Here is a 14,773-nt window from a genome sequence, read left to right on the forward strand (position 1 = left end):
ACATATACCATGTTACATAATTTGAATATTTTTACATGTGCTTACAATAAAGGTTTACTTGAATTCGTGAACACTATAACTTTTCAGTCATAGTTAGTTCACTAAACCTTTTTTTTGAAAAGTATATTTCGTCAATACATTAAGAACATAGAGTGGAATCTACTTAATTTTCGAAAAGGGCATGCTGGATTTTATCGTTCTACCACATAATATTTATGAAATAGTCAAATAGATCGAAATGAAGAAATGAGATGAGATAGATCAACCAACACATACACACATATTATAGCAAATTGTGTAGGAGGTAATATTAACTTGCAATGTTTATTTACGTTTTTATTACGCTTGTCATCCCTCTTTAATATTTTTACACTTATTGTTTATATGGTTCTTGGTTCATATATAGTCATGGGGATACATACTTGAACCACACATTTTTATTAATAGACTATATTGTACAAATGAACATACAGATACAATATGTAATGCATAATTATGGTAGTTTTATTAAGATATATAGAATTAGATACAACTATTAATTTTCATAGAGTTATAGTTGAAAGTCAATATCATAGTCCCATGCTATATATATTAGTTTTCTCATTGAGTAATGATATATCCTTCTTAAATATCCTCTTAACAAGGATCATTACACATAGCAAAATCAAGGGATGAGATGATAAAGAAAGAATTAATGAGTTACATGTATCAATAAATGGTTATATTAAGATGGTTATATTAATGAATTACATGTATCAATAAATGGTTGGGAGAACTTTTCATTTTCTTTTATCATTTACAGTACTATTTTGTCATATATGTATTTGTTAGCATGTGAAGAAATGGTCATGAGATTTGACCGAGTAGTTAGGAACGTGGAGTTCTAGGGGCAGTAGTCAAGCAGTTAATGTATTTCATTTTATGTAATCAAAAACATTTACTAAAATCACTATATGCAAGTGTGTGAGAGTATATTTTCTATTTCTCACATTTATGTCTTCTCCATCTACACGAAACAAACAAGTTTTAGCGATACCTAACAAAAATGACTGTCAGCCAAACACTTGAGGTTTATTATATGTTCTAAGTAAATAATGGATGGTTTATGTACCTTTGTAAGTTACTTTAAGGAAAATTAAAAGCCATCAAAAAGGCTAAATTGCATAACCACAAGTGTCGTCATAAAATCCAACTAATTAATGATGATACCTCGAAACAGACCAACTTAGATACTTGTGGTCTTACTAAGACTTTTGCTTATTTAAAGGGTTAATACCAGCAAAAGTGCCTAATATATATCCGTTCAACTACTATCTATATGCAGTAAATTAAAGCTAGATCAATGTAGCTAGCTAAGATCACCGAGGCAAGTTATCTGAACTTGAGACATTTTGAAATCTGGTGAGGGGTGGTGGTTGTTGATTTAGTGATGCCAGTGGCCATCGTTCATTGCCCCTAATAGGTTGTCGCGGTTGCCCAAGGAGCTCGAGTTGAGCAGCCGCACGTTGCTTACCTGTTAAACTCCCTCTCATACTTCCAGATGGCATTGCACCTCCACTTACTTCTGGAAGCTGAGCTGGTGAGATGGATCTTACGCTTGAAGTTGGAGGTGGAATGGGAGTTGTAGCTGAAGCAGGAGCTGGATGAGACCGAACAGGAGTGAAGTGTCGTTGCTCACCTTCTATACGGAGCTGGTCAATAGCTAGAGCAACAGAATGTGAAGAACGTTGACTTTGAGTTTGATTAGTTGTACCAACGTTGACTTTATCAGATTGACCAGAAGCGCCGTCTTGTTGTTTGTCTCTTCCCATTAGCTGCTCAAAAGTTAAAGCAATAGAAGGTGGGGATCTAGTTGCAGATGATGTGATCAAGGTCGTGCGATGAGCTTGATCGGCTGTACCAAGTTCGGCTTGATGTTGACTGGGAGCAGTGTAGTGTCGTTGCTTCTCTCCCCTGCTGAGATCCAGAGAAGTAGTTGCAGATGGGGCGAGTTGAACTTGCTTGGAAGTACCAATGTTGGCTTGAGATTGAGCAGGAGCAGTGTATTGTCGTTGCTCACCTTCTCTCCCGAGCTGCTGTAGAGCTAAATTACCTGCTGGTAGGGGCTGCATCGGTGTGTCCTGGGTGTTACCACCTTCCTTTTGGCTGGTGATATTCCTATTTTTTTCAGTGCTCTGGCTCTTTTCAATCATGACAACCATCCTAGAACTGTTTGCAGGTATGATAACATCACTCACATCATCTGCCTCTTTGTTTAAAATCTATACAAAATCAATCACAAGATCAAGTAAGAAGACTTGGGCCTATTGAACTCTTATGAAAGTATAAACTTTTGATGCATGTGTTTCTGCGTGTGCGTTGCTTGCCTTGAGAAAGTCTTGATCAATACGTATATCTAAATGGCAAACTGGCTTGTCACAGTGAGGGCACCTCCATGTAGGTGTCACTGAATTAATTTCCATAAAGCTCTTGTAATCAAAGGACTGCAGGAGTGTTGATAACATTTGTTATAGAGGGTGAAAGAGAACAAATCTGTTACATTGTTCACATGAAATTTGCTACTAGAATGTCCATGTCACTTGCAGTAATACTTGTTTGAAACCTTCTTAATTTTAAGACCAATATTTCACCTGACGATGCTTGCAGAGTTGCCCTTTCACTGGAACTTTTATACGGCATTGACTGTTAATCAAGGAAATGAAAATAGAATCACAAGATTATTGAAGCCACTCATTAAACAAGTAAAAAGTTTTATAAAATCATGCTCCGTCTGCATTTAAAAAGCGCAACACTTCACTTTCAGAATGCTTTTCTTTTAACAGCCAGAATGCAGCATTACATTTCATGAAAGCTTCTAAAACATAAATCAATTACTTACCTATCCTAATATCACTAATGAACTAATGGGATTGATCTGTGTCACAGACGTTTTTGTAAACATTTTAGGTTTGACTAACATTAGTGTTAAGGACTAAATTTAAGACTCTTGTAACTAAAGGTTGATCATTACTAAACACTACACTTCACATTTAATACATAATCAAGTGACTTGAAGAGCAGCAATAAAATTAGACAAAATTTGTGATTTTTAGCGAGCAATAAGAAAGTGGAGCATCTGTATTGATAATATGGCTTACCTAATGGGGCAGCAAAGTGAAATCTGTGATGACATTTCACCAACTTCGCATTCTGAAAATAAAAAAGGAAAAAGGCAACAAAAATATTACTTTTGGAAAAGAGGAATTGTATTATATAAATCTAGACTATTAACAGCACAAGAAAATCAATGTTGTGTTAAAAAGATTGAAGTTTCAATAACTTACCAGAATCACCTCTATCCGTCATGTTGTTGACATAATTTTGCAACAGAGAAGGATCAGGTGGTGATATCAAATTCATAGAAGCTACAGCAATAATATATGGACCTGAACTTGTTTCAGAAGAAATGGAAACCAGGAAGGCTAAAAGAGCAGACTATATATATATATATATATATTTTGAGAACAAATGAGAACACTTAAAAACTACATTTTGATGCGTTAAAAGTCCATAAAACTGACATAGTGCATAACTAATTATCATTATTTAAGTGTTTAACAACACATCGTTAAAATCCAAAAAATCACGTTTTTTGTTGGATGCATCAATTTGATGAATATGCATCCAAGATGGATGCACAAAAAAAAACGTGGTTTTTTCGATTTTGACGGATCAATGTGTTGTTAAACACTTAAATAATAATAATTAGTTAAGCACTATATTAGTTTTATGGACTTTTAATGCATCAAAATGATGTTTTTAAGTGTTCTCACCGTTCTTATTTTAAAAGTGTTCTCACCGGAGTGTTACCCTATATATATATTATATACATATGTTTTATAAGAAGAAAAAAGAGAATAAGCATACCATCAAAGTCCCCAGAAACTTGCAACAAATTGACGCCATATCTGATCATTTTAAACACGTTTGTTGGGAGCTGTGGTCCATTACCCTGATACACATATTTCATGGACATGGATGATCAATATATGTGAATATTGTCAACTAAGTTGTCATTTTAGTAAAAACTTTAAGTGAGAACTTGACAAACCATGTCAACTTTGGTTCTTTTGGGTACTGCGCTTCCATTTATGAGAAAGCTAATAGACATGTAAAAGGTTAGGTATACGACATTGCACAATACGATAAACAGAAAACTGTCAAGCTGCTTATAATGTGCAGAAATCTTACTCCACGTTCAATGGACTGGCAATACATGCAGCTGTGTCCATGTTGTCCTTTCGAGCTACTAAGAGCCTCTGTATAAAGTAAATATATCATTCGTTTTTAGGCTGCTTAATATGTAGTCGTGGACATTATTATTTACCATTTCAGTCACATCAAAATAGCGGAAGATTACGGAATTCAAATATCATTCAAAACACTACAACATGATTAAATTCTGCCAGCATTTTTTTTTTTCGAACAGCAATTCTGCCAGCATTTGCATGACAGAAAAGTGTCACATGGTAAAAAATGGGGAAATATTGTGTACCGTAAGTGATTAGAAGAAAAAAAAATCTGTTTTCTCTTGAAGTTTATTAGATGTACACATTGAGTCCCTGTGTTGTGAGAGCAGCAACACCCAGCTTGGGTGCTGCTCACAGTACACGTACTATCCCAATAAATAATATGGAGTATTTAGAGAATCAACTATAATGAATGAAAGTGACATGCTCTTTCTCAAGAGAGATTATGCATAGTTCCAAATCTAATGGGTGGAATGACATGTAAAATCAACATACAGATATTATGTAGGCATGTATCACTTCACCATTGTATTTGTAATAGTTTTACCTTAATAAAGTGAATTCCAACTGCATATACATGTGGTGCATATTGATCACTTACTAAATTTTGACAGTCATGAGGTAATTGACACCAAGAGATGTGAAAATCAGCTACAAAAATTCCAAGTCCAGCCTGTTATTGATTAAACTTAAGCTAGTAAAGACGTAAAAAATAAAGAGGATCCTTGTCTGCAAACAAATACCCATACATATATATTTACCTTGACATCAAATGAAGTAAGTATGTTTTCCAGCTTCATTGTTGGATAGAATCTGGAAATTAAATACCATACCACCAAATGAGTCTCAGGTGTAATTAAATCTTAAAGGAAAGATGTTATACTCCGATAATCTCAAAATTTGTTGCTTCATTGTCTCAAACATATATCAATAAATACATATTAAATTCAATTGTACATTGTCGTCTAAAAATTGTAGCCATTTATCAAAGATGCACTAAAAAAAAAATCATTTTATTTAGGAGCGAGGATGGCATTGGAAAAGGAAAATATACCACTCATCAAAGACATTCCGAAAAGAAGAAACCACTTATATGAAGAAAAAAAAAAGCCGGTTAAAAGGCATCCCAAAATAATAGAGGGCGATTTATGAAATGAAAATGCAAACATATGACATACCCATAAGAAGCCTGGTTTTATTTAAACATAGAAGAAGTATAACAGATAGGATAATGAGATACTATTACCTTGAAATTATAGTTGAAACACATTTATGTGCATCGATTGGTTCACTGTTCATTTAGTCTAAGGTGGAGAACCCGTAGGAAACCTATAAATTATTAAAATATAAAGTTACCATTTCACAGATATACAACCATGGATGGAAAAATAGCCAATAATCAGACCAAGAAAGAATTTCAGCATACCTTCTTCGCCATCATAAGGAGGGCCTTTTTATCCTCATCTGGGAACCAACCAACTCGACAGGCAGCCTATTGAGAGAACATTTACATAGAGATGTATATATTATGCACTATATAGTCAGCCACGGACACATATATACAGAATTAAACTTAATGAAGAATGTAAAATTGACAAAGCACGGAGTCATCTCTGAAATAAAGTCAACTAGTATATACATGAAACTATAAATTGGCTAGATCCCCCTACTTACATTACTCAAATTCAAAAACTTGAGAATGTAGAGAGATTGAAGAAAACAGAAACTTATACCTTAATAGGTAGCATGAGCTGTATTAATGAGGGTTGAAGCAATCCAGTCATACACCTATAAACCTACAATCACAGCGGTGAACAATTTGTTGGGTTGAATCTTGATTTAAGTGGGTTTAATTAGTAGCATGTTATATTAAGTAAGTAGATTAAAATTAGTATGTTTACTATTGTCAGCAATAGCAAGTAATTTAGTAAGTTTTAGTCATGTTTTAATAGTCAGGACTTAGGAATAGTATTGCATGACAGGAAGTTAAAAGCTATTGGGTGAAGAAGTGCCTGACAGGAAGTTAAAAGCTATTGCATGACAAGTTTGACCGAGTAATAGGAACTTCCTATTGTGGAGTGCATGGCAGTTTTAGATAGATAGTTTTCTGTTTTATGCATGTCGATCTTTTGTTTTACTAGTATACATAGGTTCTTGTATCCTATTAAGCAGAAATATAGAAACTTTCTCCATATTTTCTCTTTGACACTTTAGATATACATATATATATATAATATATTTTGTGAGTGTGTAAGAAAGGGGCCTGGTCCATCATAATTCGATATTCTTTTAATATATTACATGGGTTAACAGAAAAAAAAAAGGACCTCTACCATCCTATATCTTTATGAAATATGCATATCATAATGATCATCTAACACTTCTAGGAAAGCACAGGTGAGTCTACTCGCTCTATCCCCGTATTAAATTCTTTAAGGATGTAATTATATGGGGGTTAGGCAGGGTGCCAGTAGCCTCTCTTAATTGAGCTCGATAACATGGGGATACGAGGATATGGAAAACAATGGCAATACTTTGGTCTTTCTACTATATAGAAAAGAAAGGAACACTCACACAAACGGTATTGTCAATGTGTGAGATAATCTATGTAAACGGATAATGTAATGTGGCAGCAAAGCATTGACATCTGCAACTAACCTCTTTAACAATAAAAAGTAGCTGGTGAATATGTGATGATGATGGAACTGCATCTATAGCGATCGTTTTATCAACAGCGCTACATTTAGTCATTAACAAATAGCAAAACTTTTAAGTATGTTGAAATGGTATTAGTCACAAGCATGTGATATAGCAAAACAAGTAGAAGACAGAGAGCGCGCCCGTAACATAACTTTTAGTAGATCATCATATTGAACAAGAACACCAGCTTTTTATACCAGATTTTAGTTCATTATGCAAAAATAAAAACGGAAGTAAGCCTTTTCACTATCGTGTGAAAGATATTTATTTCTTTAAGTATTTACCTGAATTTTAACACCCTCATTTTAACATAACCTTGAAATTATGGCTGACTAGTAGTGTGTGATCTAACAAATGCAAAATTGCAATGGCCCCAATTTTATTTTTTACATTATCAACAACACCACATAATTTTCACATTTGTCTCTTCGAAGACTTAAACCCACATCCGCATATTTGTCCCTTGGGAACAAGAGCTCCAAATTGTCTAGTATCAAAAACTAAAGAGATGGTTTTCAATTGTAAAGGATATCTGGACTAATCAATTGAGAAATACCTATTAAATATGTTTTAATATCAAAAAAGAAACCAACAAACGTAATCGGCATATGCCAAGCCGATTATATGAAAAGCCTAGAGAGCAACTTTCATATGTTCGAAAAATATTAGAACACCCAATGTAGTTCTTATTTTGTTCCTTATAAGCATCTTACTATCTTGTATCTCATGAAGGCATTCAACTTCTAAAATTTGTCTCTCATGAACCATTTGCAACTGGTGCTTAGCTAGTAAACCCTAAACTCTATAAGCTGTCCCATTTTTCTAATTTTATTTGGTAATCATGGTGTCGTCTTGCTTTTGGCCAAGTAATCGACTTCTAAGTCTACTACTACACAAACTTGAAACGGGTAATATCATTTTTCCCAGCCCTCACACCAATTTTTACACATGATGAAATAAAAACCCAGCCCCTGAATGTGAGGTGAGACAGCAGATAATCATCATCTGCCTTAACAACATATTAGACAACCCCTAAAATTAATTAGGGTCTTACTGTATATGAACCCTAAGTTTGCAACATGCCTTTTTTCTATTGAAAGTTCCCTCTTTCATTTGAAGTTACTAAATGAAGTTGCTAGTAATTTGGGAAAAAGATCAACATTGACTGGACACCCTTGACCCGGATGACTTTGGTCCCACCCCATAAGGATGACTCGTAAAACTACCTTCCTTGACACAACTTTAGTTAGGTACATAAATAGTGAGTGCCAGTTTTAAATTTCAAAAATCAATAAAAACGTAAATTAAAATAAAAATAAAAATAGGGAGCATAAATAACCTTTCTAACTTTTTGCAAATATCCATATAAACATCCGATCTTTCAATGTCTCTAGTCTGAATATATGTCAAGGCTTCCTGTATCATTTTTTCAAGGTTATTCGTCGCCAATCTTTTAACTAACACCATCCGTAGTCTCGCCGCGGCTGCTGCTTCTGCCATCATATACAATTCTGCCATTCTTCTTACTAGTCACTCACCCTCACATTTAAACACAAATCAGAAACACACACACACACAACAATAATGCAAATACACAAAAGATATATATATATATGTTTGTGTATATATAGAAAGAGAGAAATAAGGGGCACGGTGGTTGTGTGATTACCGTATTTTGAAGCTAGTAGGAATCAATTAGTTTGCCGCCTTTTTTACTGATTTCGGAAATATGGTCCCCACTGTCTTTTTATTATATTCAAAATACACCAAGCAAATGCTAACTCTTGATGTAGATATATTTTGGACAAATATAAAGAGGGAAAAGTTAGGTAAACTATGAGAAGGGGAATTATGTAAAATTTAGGGGGTTTGTCTAAAATTCAGGGTTATGTATGTTTATCAAATTCAAAGGTTTAATTTGTAATTTTTTTTAATGTGACAGTACCTAAGCTTAAGTAAAATTGCGGATATTTTTCCAATATAAATCCTTACATTAAATAATGGGATTACCCTGTGACTGTTTCCAATCTTTTCAAAAAAAAAAAGTTAAGTAGTGTAGTTTGACAACTGTATAGGGCTATCTGGACATGACGTCTAGGAGAATCACATTTTCAATTTTTGGATTCTTGATATATAATTTATGGGAAATGAATTACTGTAATAATATCTTCTAAAAATAGTGTACTTTGATATAACCGTAGAAAACTAGATATACATCACGTTTGGATACAAAGAGCATTATATAGGTAACGAATTATGAACAGTAATAGTGATGTATAGTGAAACAGTCTAGCAGAGCTGCATACTAGCCTATTTATTTTTTTTTAAAAACGTATGTGTTAAATATGTCAAACGTTTTTACGGGTTTATCATTTTTTTTTATTTAAGATTCGTTTATCTCTATTTTTGATTTGGTTTATCCATATATTTTATAATGGTTTTATTTGCTTTGTTTTTTGTCTCACCCCGTATTACCGTTCAGATTTTACCACTTCGCGACCCTTTTTGGTTTTCCTTGCGCAGCTGCCTCAGTCTGCTTTTTTTATTAATTTTTTAAAAAATACGTATATATTTAATATGTTAAACGTTTTTACAGGTTTACATATTGTTTTTATTTAAGATTTTTTAAGATTTCGTCTATCTTTATTTATTTTTTCTTATCCATATTTTTTATAATGGTTTTATTTGCCTTGTTTTTTGTCTCACCCTGTATTACCATTCGAATTTTACCACGTCACAACCATTTTTGGTTTTTCTTGCGTAGCTGCTAGTCTGCTTTTTTTAATTAAATAAAAAATAGGTGTCTAATATGCTATTTAAGTGGGTTTATTATATTTATTTATGTTTGATATAAAAAACATAGACATATATTTATATTCTTTTTATGTCAATATTAAATAAAACATATGTTTCAACACCATTATGTACCACTATTTTATTTCAATCACAGTTTTCTCCTTTATGGTTTTAACTAATATATTGAAAACTTATATTCAATTATTTTTTATTGTACTTTTCTTCTTTGTGTTTTTAACTAATATATTGAAAACATATAAATTTAATATATTCATTACTATAATCTTTTACAAACGTTTGTGGTATTAACTTTAGACAAATATGTATTTCATATGTCAAAGCTTTTATTAACATATATAGTGACACATTATCAATAACAAAATCTAACCACAATAATTGATACTACATAATGCACATAAGTAACCTAACGTGGTTTTGCCCTTATCTATATTTTTGACATAAACCTATTAATGACATAATGATTTTTAATTAAACGGTTAAAGATTCAACTTAATTATACTAGAATAATAGGTGGCTCAACTGGACAATTGCAGTTGAAGCCCCGCAAACAAGGCCTAATTTTACTAGTTAAAAAGAAAGGGAAAAAAAATTGTTTGAATAGAAACATTAATTAATGTAGAAGTGGTTTTCTTTACTTTAGTGTCAATTGCAAGAACAGTTTGGATTTTTGTTGAACTGACAGCTCAAGGAAGTCCTTCTATTTGAATGCTACAAGCCTACAAGTCTACAGCGAAATAGTAATCGTATCTAGCATTCCAGCCTTGACGTCTATGACCTCTATAGTTGTTTGCAGTCTTTTTTGTGTGTTTTGCTTGGCTGCACTTTAGGGTTTTTTTTTTTATTTTTAAAAATGATAAATTCTCTTAAAGATTAACCTAAAAATCCTTTTAAAACATTAAGAAAGTGATATGTGATATCAATTAATTATCTTTTTTAATCTTGTCCCTGATTTTCACGTATCATCATCTCATAGTTAGGAGAATTATTAGGCTATTTGATTAGTATGATTAATCATTTTCCTTTTCTATATATAAATTTTTATTTGCCATGTATACAATATACGGTACTTAAATATGATTATATGCTTCTTCTTCCATTTTTTTTGTTCCTAGTGGTTATATTTTTCATGTATGTATACAGCATATTTGTTTTTTTTAATACTCGAACGGCTAGTTCAATTAAAAAAAAATTAAAATTTATTCTTTTTTTATTCAAATAACCTTAAAGAAACAAGTTATTCAAAATAAAAACAAACACATTACATAATTAAACGAACACATTACATTACTCATCGTCTTTTATTGACATACTTCCTATGCCCACGGTAAGCGCTTTCGTCGAGCCACCACTTGTTGTGTTGCGGGCATTTGTCTTCCCTGCAATTGTCGTGGTACGATTCATATCAAGTGCATTGGTAACCCACCGTGTGATAAAAACCCCTAGTGAAAGGTTTCATTTCTATGCCTAAATGAGTTAATATTCCGAAACTCTTGGTACTTAATGAAATGTATGTTTATGCAGGTTCACGGAAGATGCGAGAGAGGGTAAATGTAACACCCCAAATATTTTAAGGTAAAAGAAATTAACCTTTTTCATAGTTTTGACATTAAATTAATTTCCTAGTATTTTATTTTTGGATATGGGATTAATTTAGTTGAAACTTTAGCGGATAGCGGGTAAAATATCCACCAATTTGAGAAGTGGGTCGTGGGACCCATAGGAAGTGCCAGACACTTATTTGATTATGAATCATATTTCCACTTCTATTTTCTTCTTCCTCCCATGCATTCCTTCTCAATTTCTTTCAAAATCAAAAAATAATTCATCCAAGTAAAAGATAAAAATCATCACCAGCAATTAATCTTCATTCAAGAATTCAAAAGTTAGGGTTTGTGAGTTTTGTGTGGTGGTGGCCGATAATTTCAAGAAGGGAAAAAGAGGATTTTCAATTTAAGTCTTGAATTAGCTCATTGAATCTTGAGGTATTGAATTCTCTTAAATTAGTTTTTATCTTTCTTTTGAAATTAGGGTTCATGGAGTGAACCAATTTGGGGGTTTTTGATAGAAATTGAATTATAGTTAATTTTTCTCAATTCCTTAGTTAACCTAGTTGTCATTGAGCAATGTGATGTGTTTGATTATAAAATTTATAAGTTCATTTGAAAATCTTAGTTAATGAGAAAAGATGAATTTTACTAGTTATTGGAAATGTGGATGAAAATGGTAGGTTGAACTACCCAATGTTGTTGTTAATGGTGATAGTAGCTCAATGACAAATGGGTTGGGTTTTGGGTTTAAAAAAGGCTAGTGATTGAGAATGGCTAGATTGAACTAGTTAAGTTGTGAATGTAAGCTTATGCATTTCATGATATGATTATAGGTTGAAGCTTGCTTGTGCTTATTCGTTTTAGCTTTGTTGTCCTTTTTGCGGAGGAGGTGAGTATATTTGCATACCTTTATGTTTATGTTGGATCAATTGACCACATCATGTTGAAGCCTTTTGTCCATGGTGGTTTTGACCATTTCATGTTGAAGTTTGTAAATCCATGTATGGTAATTGATGTGGCATAAGCCCATGTGGGACATTGTGATATGAGGCCTAAGAACCTCCGGGGCCTAAGAATCCCGATAGATATGATTGTTTAGCTTATATGGATCCATACATGTGTGTTGTTAGCGTACAAGGTGAATATGTAAATGTGACATGATGATGCCATAGGTTACATGTAAAAGTCCTTGTACTTTGCCCTCCTTCGTATTCGTAAATGTATGCAAGTATATTCACTAAGCCTTTGCTTATATTTTAGTTGTTTACTCTTTTATAGGTAGTTCCGGAAGAAGGAACTAGTGTGATTGATTTGAAAGATTTGATAGAGCTTGAAGTTGAATTTTGCAATACTAGAAGGTATTAGGTCATTCATGGATGAATGGCTAGCTTTGGCTTTTAAAGGCTTAGAAGTCCCTCTCCTTTTGGCTCTTGATACATTTCGTTTTGATGGTCTTGTTTGGTTAAATTGTGTAAATGGGCAAGTGTAAGTTTCAGCAAACTGTGAAGTTGTAGTTGGACGAAAATAGCTTCACATGGGTAATCGACCCATTCATGGTGTTCATGGGTTTTGAAACTATACTAAGTTGTAAATATGTCTATAACGTGTTTGTAATGTTGTTGGTAATCTCTGAAAAGTATTTTGTAAGATTCGTTTTGAAATTTGAAGGTCACAAGTTCGATTTAGTGTCAAAATTGTTTTAGGGTTGCTAATCTGAATGTCCACTGCGGCGCAGTGTGGGTGGTTTTGCCCACTGCGGCGCAGTGGAATCCCACGTAAATGTTTGGATGTTCTTCCCACTGCGGCGCAGTGGGAGGGTGTCAAGCCCACTTCGGCGCAGTGGGGCTTTGTTCCTTTCCTTGCCAAGGTTATCCACTGCGGCGCAGTGGGGAGTGCTCGACCTACTGCGGCGGAGTGGTGTGTAAAAAAATATAAAAAAATAAAAAAATTTCAGTATTTCGGTTTATCGAGTCCAGTCCTTTCAGTAAATGGCATCAAGTAACTCAAGAAGGAAGCCTATGAAGATTATAAGACACAAGGAAGTGATTTGGAGCTGAACGAAGACGCGAGAGGTGCAGCAGGAGCCACCAGCGCCGCTGGCCCAGTAAAGCCCAGAACCAGCGCCACTGGTCAGTCCAATTCAGCAGCCGGCTTTCACCTCTATATAAGTTGAACTAACCCTTAAAACCCAAAAGATAGAGCAGATTCAGCAACCCTAGCCACCCAACAACACCCCTAGGTCGATCTTGCAGATTTCCATAAGGTTTTGGAGCCTCTAACGCCTTCCGATCTTCATCCTCGGTTTAGATCTAGCTTTTTTATTTCTCTTATTTTGTTTGAACTATGTCTTTCATATTTTCAGACATTGTTATACCATTAATAATGCTAGGCTAACGGCTGAATACTTGTTTGGAATCGATGTGATCATGTAGACGTTTACTATTTTATTGTGTTTGTTAGTTTACTGTTGGAGTGTGACTTTTACTGTTCATCGTAGATCCACGTTTATTAGTAGTTCATGTTGCTATTGGTTTTATATCTGAACATGTTGATTTAATTCTGATGATTGTCTATGGTCATACACTAGGATTAACATGCTAGGACAGAAAACAACTAGTCGGTCTTTAACTAGGAGTAAAAAGTGATTCACTTGTAACCGAGGGATCCAGAACCATAGTAACTAGGATGAATTGAACATGATGCTTAACAATACCAGACGCGATCCTTTGACTTGGAAATGAGCACTGTGGTCACCGGAGGGAATTATATCTGGTCATGGCTTAAGAGCCGGGTAACTAAACGATGAACTAGTAACACAAACTTTAGGTCACTTAATGCTTAAACAATGAATCTAACGAGAATTTGTTTATAGAGTAATGTGAGTCTAGGAACAACACTAGTAACTTAGGCAAGGTGAATCTAACGAGAATCCAAACCGTGATGAAGTTTCCAACAATCTAACAAACCAGTAGAATAAGTATTTGGTCGTACCATGAGATCTGAGATGTCCAAACAAGTATTTTAATTTAATTATTGTTATTTGCTTTTCTTTCTTATTTTTAGATTAAGCCTCTCACTACAAGCAGTGTGGCTTAGATTTACTTTCCAGTCGTTAATTAATTAAAATAGGAAATCGTGACAAACCTCCAACCATTAGAATTACACATAGGCTTAGATTAGGTAGTGCAACGCGTCCCTGCGAACGAACCTGTAGCTTATCACTAGACTATACTACATCAACCGGGGTTCGCTGCCCGTAAGTGTGGTTTGTTTAAGTTAGTTACTTGTACAACATTATAAATTTAAAGACCCGTAAAACAAACGCACATCAGTGATCGGTGTTAAAAACATCATCGACTACCCTCTTGACCTTATTGATCTCCTTGTAGAAACGGAGAATAGTGTTCTTCGTGCTTCGAG

The 14,773-nt window shown here is 33.9% G+C and overlaps 1 pseudogene; it reads right to left on the reverse strand.

Annotated features, from left to right (window-relative positions):
* Positions 1-1,214: 1,214 nt before the first annotated feature.
* On the reverse strand, positions 1,215-8,507 carry LOC122592164 (annotated as a pseudogene).
* Between the last annotated feature and the right edge of the window lie 6,266 nt (positions 8,508-14,773).

The sequence above is a fragment of the Erigeron canadensis genome, chromosome 3 (assembly GCF_010389155.1).
Source record: "Erigeron canadensis isolate Cc75 chromosome 3, C_canadensis_v1, whole genome shotgun sequence".
In the NCBI taxonomy this organism is placed as follows: Eukaryota; Viridiplantae; Streptophyta; class Magnoliopsida; order Asterales; family Asteraceae; genus Erigeron; species Erigeron canadensis.